Source organism: Moschus berezovskii, chromosome 2 (assembly GCF_049115385.1).
Source record: "Moschus berezovskii isolate FMDL1 chromosome 2, NW_MosBer_1.0, whole genome shotgun sequence".
NCBI lineage: Eukaryota > Metazoa > Chordata > Mammalia > Artiodactyla > Moschidae > Moschus > Moschus berezovskii.
In genome coordinates this window covers 124,628,905-124,635,628 of record NC_142461.1, presented here as the reverse complement: position 1 = coordinate 124,635,628, position 6,724 = coordinate 124,628,905, and positions in this window count along the sequence as shown.

Below are 6,724 nucleotides of genomic sequence, written 5' to 3'. Positions count from 1 at the left end.
ATGTTAGGTTCATGAATCAAGGCAAACTGGAAGTGGTCAAACAGGAGATGGCAAGAGTGAATGTCGACATTCTAGGAATCGGCGAACTGAAATGGTCTGGAATGGGTGAATTTAACTCAGGTGACCATTATATCTACTACTGTGGGCAGGAATCCCTTACAAGAAATGGAGTAGCCGTCATGGTCAACAAAGAGTCCAAAATGCAGTACTTGGATGCAATCTCAAAAATGACAGAATGATCTCTGTTCGTTTCCAAGACAAACCATTCAATATCACGGTAATTCAAGTCTCTGCCCTAGCCTGTAACGCTGAAGAAGCTGAGAACTAACACCCCCAAAAGATGTCCTTTTCGTTATAGGGGACTGGAATGCAAAATTAAGAAGTCAAGAAAGACCTGGAGTAACAGGCACATTTGGCCTTGGAGCACGGAATGAAGCAGGGCAAAGGCTCATAGAGTTTTGTCAAGAGAATGCACTGGTCATAGCAAACACCCTCTTCTAACAACACAAGAGAAGACTCTACACATGGACATCACCAGATGGTCAAGAGCGAAATCAGATTGATTATATTCTTTGCAGCCAAAGATGGAGAAGCTCAATACAGTCAACAAAAACAAGACTGGGAGCTGACTGTGGCTCAGATCATGAACTCCTTATTGCCAAATTCAGACTGAAATTGAAGAAAGTAGGGAAAACCACTCGACCATTCATGTATGACCTAAATCAAATCCCCTATGATTATACAGTGGAAGTGAGAAATAGATTTAAGGGACTAGATCTGATAGACAGAGTGCCTGATGAACTCTGGACGGAGGTTCGTGACATTGTACAGGAGACAGGGATCAAGACCATCCCCATGGAAAAGAAATGCAAAAGAGCAAAATGGCTGTCTGAGGAGGCCTTACAAATAGCTCTGAAAAGAAAAGAGAAAAGCAAAGGAGAAAAGGAAAAATATAATCATCTGAATGCAGAGTTCCAAAGACAAGCAAGGAGAGATAAGAAAGCCTTCCTCAGCGATCAGTGCAAAGAAATAGAGGAAAACAATAGAAAGGGAAAGACTAGAAATCTCTTCAAGAAAATTAGAGATACCAAGGGAACATTTCATGAAAAGATGGACTCGATAAAGGACAGAAACGGTATGGACCTAACAGAAGCAGAAGATATGAAGAAGAGGTGGCAAGAATACACAGAACTGTACAAAAAAGATCTTCATGACCAAGATAATCACAATGGCGTGATCACTCACCTAGAGCCAGACATCTTGGAATGTGGAGTCAAGTGGGCCTTAGAGAGCATCACTATGAACAAAGCTAGTGGAGGTGATGGAATTCCAGTTGAGCTATTTCAAATCCTGAAAGATAATGCTGTGAAAGTGCTGCACTCAATATGCCAGCAAATTTGGAAACTCAGCAGTTGCCACAGGACTGGAAAAGGTCAGTCTTCATTCCAATCCCAAAGAAAGCTCAAACTACCGCACAATTGCATTCATCTCACAGGCTAGTAAAGTCATGCTCAAAATTCTCCAAGCCAGGCTTCAGCAATACATGAACCATGAACTTCCAGATGTTCAAGCAGGTTTTAGAAAAGGCAGAGGAACCAGAGATCAAATTGCCAACATCTGCTGGATCACGGAAAATACAAGAGAGTTCCAGAAAAACATCTATTTCTGCTTTATTGACTATGCCAAAGCCTTTGACTGTGTGGATCACAATAAACTGTGGAACATTCTGAAAGAGATGGGAATCCCAGACCACCTGACCTGCCTCTTGAGAAACCTGTATGCAGGTCAGGAAGCAACAGTTAGAACTGGACATGGAACAACAGACTGGTTCCAAATAGAAAAGGAGTACGTCAAGGTTGTATATTGTCACCCTGCTGTTTTAACTTATATGCAGAGTACATCATGAGGAACGCTGGGCTGGAAGAAGCACAAGCTGGAATCAAGATTTCTGGAAGAAATATCGATAACCTCAGATAGGCAGATGACACCACACTTATGGCAGAAAGTGAAGAGGAACTAGAAAGCCTCTTGATTAACGTGAAAGAGAAGAGTGAAAAAGTTGGCTTAAAGGTCAACATTCAGAAAACTAAGGTCATGGCATCTGGTCCCATCACTTCATGGGAAATAAATGGGAAACAGTGTCAGACTTTATTTTTTTGGGCTCCAAAATCACTGCAGATACTGATTGCAGCCATGAAATTAAAATATGCTTACTCCTTGGAAGGAAAGTTATGACCAACCTTGATAGCATATTAAAAAGCAGAGACATTACTTTGTCAACAAAGGTCCGCCTAGTCAAGGCTATGGGTTTTCCAGTAGTCATGTATGGATGTGAGAGTTGGACTATAAAGAAAGCTGAGCACCGAAGAATTGATGCTTTTGAACTGTGGTGTTGGAGAAGACTCTTGAGAGTCCCTTGGACTGCAAGCAGATCCAACCAGTCCATTCTAAAGGAGATCAATCCTAGGTGTTCATTGGAAGGACTGATGCTAAAGCTGAAACTCCAATACTTTGGCCACCTCATGGAAGAGCTGACTCCTTGGGAAAGACCCTGATGCTGGGAGGGATTGGGGGCAGGAGGGGAAGGGGACGACAGAGGATGAGATGGTTGGATGACATCACCGACTCGATGGACATGAGTTTGTATAAACTCCGGGTAGTTGGTGACAGACAGGGCAGCCTGGCATGCTGTGATTCTTGGGGTCGCAAAGAGTCGGACACGACTAAGTGACTGAACCTAACTGAACTGAACTGATACTCTGAGAAAGTCCTCAAAATTCAGTGCTCCCATCTCAAAGACCATAAAACATAGCATGCTATACATCATTTAGTAATAACTTTTGAAAACCTTTATCTAATTAAATATAATATTGAACAATGATTCATCATGGGAAATATTACAATTTAAAAGACAAAATCAATGGTCTTACACAAAAAATATAGAAGTCACATAATCCTTCTATCTTAATCACTCAGTTGTGTCTGACTCTTCGCAGCCCCATGGACTACAGCCCATCAGGCTCCTCTGTCCTTGGGGATTCTCCAGACAAGAATACTGGAGTGGGTTGTCATGCCTTCCTCCAGGGATCTTCCCAACCAAAGGATCGAACCCAGGTCTCCCACATTGCAGGCTGATTCTTTACTGACTGAGCCACCAATGAAGCCCACAATTCAAATAAAAATAAAGTCAATGGTCTTATACAAAAAATATAGAATTCACATAACCCTTCTACAGCTTGTAAATTTGCAAACAGGGCACCAAATCTCATATGACACACATTGATGACTGTGCAAAATTATTTTTATAGACAGTGTTTAATGATGACATATTTTACAAAATGAAGTATTTTATAAGCATTGACTAAAAACAGAAATAAAAGTTTACCAGTTTATAGTCAATCAAGTCAAATATTTCTGAGTCCTCATTTTTGGAGCTGAGAAAAAAACTGAGTATGAGAGACTAACCAAATGTCTATCAGAAAGGTAATGTTTCTATAAGCTAGGATTCTAGTTTTTAAGCCTCCAGTAAGAAAGAACTGACCTCATCTGACAGGGTGGGGAGGGATTCCCCTCCTACCCGACCCCCAAGAGGTACTGACTGAATGTCTTGAAGGAGGTCAGGAGATATGTATTTTAGTTCCTAGCACTGGCACCAGTGAGCTTAGGGCTACTGTTGAGAAATACAGGTAGTTGGGTCTCTGCTTCTCTGACAGAGGGAACACTTGGATAATTGAAAGAGGAGGCAGGTAACCAAAAGGGAAAAATGTATTTTCCTCTTTTCCCTCATGACTAATCACAACTCAGCTTCCCTGAGCCAGAGAATAGGGCAGAGAAGGGTGAAGCACGAATCTTGAGAGGCAGAAGATGTAGACAGACCTGTAATGGCTTCCCATTTCCTGCTTGTAATGACATGTAATAAAAGCCAAATGTCCTTACAATAGACTAGCAGACTGGACGTCTCTCACTTCTCTTTTCTCACTATTCTCCCCTTACTGATGACTTGGCTGCCAGCTCTTCTTTAAAACACAGCATCCTCCTCTGCTTTCTTCACATTGTTTCTTAAGCATCATCTTCTCAAGAACCTTTCTCTGATCACCCTATCTGAAGTACAACTCCCATCCCACCCCACTGACACTTCCTAGTCCCTTCTGCCTTCACTGTCTCTCTCACTTATTCCCACATTTGATACTTGGTTTACTTTCTGTCTGCCTCCACTAGATCCTAGACTCTGTGATAGAAGGGATTTTTGTCTGTTTTGTTTACTGGTATAAACCCAGCATCTAGGCACATTATGTCTACTACTGCACAGGATTAAAGAGGGTCCCCATTAAAAAGTATTGTGTTGTTAACATTTAGAGACAGGAATTTTACTTAGCATGAGAAGTAGAGAAAAAATTATTTTTTTTTTAGTGTAGGCTTTGATTTTTATTTCTTGACCCATGTAAGTCCCCTTTTGTTGTCTGAAAGATGTTTATTTAGATTAAAATCTTAAAGTACTCCAAACATTTTGTATGAATCTTTTATTGTTGGATTCATTTTAAATTTCCCTGGGCTCTTCTAGGAAAAAGAAAAGTAAGAAGGAACGGAAGTATGGGAATCTTTTCAACTGTTACAGTGCTTCAAGGCATATTTATTTTCCATTCTTTCACAAAGGTAAGCATGGGTAGTTATTGTTTAACCCTATCAAAAGCTAATAATTGTGTCACTTTAGCCTTGGGGAATAGAAAAACAGGAAACATTTTATCAAGGTGCATAGATTCATAGGTAATATTTTAAAAGGTTATTTGAAGGGTGTTAACAGAATTGCCTTTGAACAGACCTGTATTAAGCTAAAATTAAAAGTCTATTTTTTTAAAACCTAGCAATTGGCCACTGATACCCTAATTTTTTACCTATGTAGCTAAGCTGAGGGCTTCCCTAGTGGCTTAGTGGTAAAGAATCCACCTGCCAATGCAGAAGACCCGGGCTTGATCCCTGGGTTGGGAAGATCCCCTGGAGAAGGAAATGGCCTCCCACTCTAGTATTCTTGCCTGGGAAATCCCCTGGACAGAGGAGTCTGGTGGGCCACAGTCCGTGGGGTCACAAAAGAGTTGGATATGACTTAGTGACTAAACAGCAACAAAGCTAAGCTGAATATTATTTTTTTGAACAAAACCATTATAGAAATAAGCCTTAAGCATTGGAACTTATTAAATTAATAATGGCAAGATTAATCCATCGTATTGCATAATGCATTTCTTCCAAATAGCCTAATTATACAGATTAAAACAGGAATGGCTTCACCAGTTCATCTGAAAAGCAAGGAAAGGCCTTGCCCACCTCAAAATCTTTCTTTCACTCCTTCCCCAACTCTTCTTCCTTAGGAAAATTAACTTTTATTTTTATATCAAATTAGGCTTTCCTCCCATAATAATATATACTTCTAAATTATTTGCAGTGACATTGTAATGGCCTGGTGACTTTTCAACTATTTTACCTAGTAGATAGCTGAGTCTTGTTCAAAGTACAACCTCTGACCCCGGATGCATAGAAGTGCCAGGGGAAGGGCTGGGTACAAAATTAGAATTAACATGAGAACAGAAGAGGGAGCAGGAGGTGAGAAGTGTTTTCGACTTCCTGCTTTGTCCTGTGTACAGGAGACAAGTGACTCTCTCAAAGTCACAGAAATCTCCAAACACTTCCTGACATTCCATTCCTTCTTTATTCCAATATCTTCAAAATTCAAAGTGATTCCTTAACAAGTAAATTAGCATTGACAAATCACATTCATGTTTGTTGCTGTTTGTTGTTTGGTCACTAAGTCGTGTTCAACTCTTGCATCTGCATGAACTGTATCCCACCAAGCTCCTTTGTCCACGGGATTCTCCCAGCAAGAATACTGGAGTGGTTGCCGTTTTCTTCTCCAGGGACTCTTCCTAACCCATGGATCAAGCCTGCATATCCAGGTGGATTCTTTCCCAGTGAGCCACGGGGGAAGTGCCACCACGTTCATACTACATTCTAACTATGTTATCTACCTATCCTTCCCCAAATGTTCCCTGTCCCTCTCCCTCAATTTCTATCCCTCAGTCTCTCTCTGTCCCACCCTCCCTCTCTCTTTCATACATACAGAGACACACACACATATTCCCTATTAAAAGTATGTATACACCCTCTTATCTGATTTGTTAACTATACGTGTACTTTGTGCCAAGCCCTGGTCAGTAAATTACATGTGTTACTTCATTTAACCCTTAAAACAACCTTAGAAGGCAAATACTTTTGTTTATATGTTACAAATAAGGAAAATGAGCCACAGAGAGTTTAAGTAAATTTCCTAGTCATACTTATTAACCCCAGAGGCTAAAGCCAGATCTGACTGACTCCAAAATGCTTGCTTTTAATCATCGTGCTATATGGTCTTTCCTCGATCCCCTGTCATACCCAACAAATGATTATATTTGAAAATTCCCATGACTTTTGTGTGTTAAACAAATAATAGCATAAATTGGAATGCTGGCAAATCTACTGCTTATGACCTTCTGAATAGATTTCTTATTTCAATTATCTTTTTTTTTGGCTTTTCATAAAACACCGTGAAGTACTTTTAAGGACAAAAGGAACAAACATTTTCATGTCATCTTACGTAATGATGGGCAATTTAGACCTAATCCTTTTAACCCAGAGATGGAAGACTGACACTCTAAACAAAGCTCATTGTGTTCTTTTGTGCTGCCGTAACAAG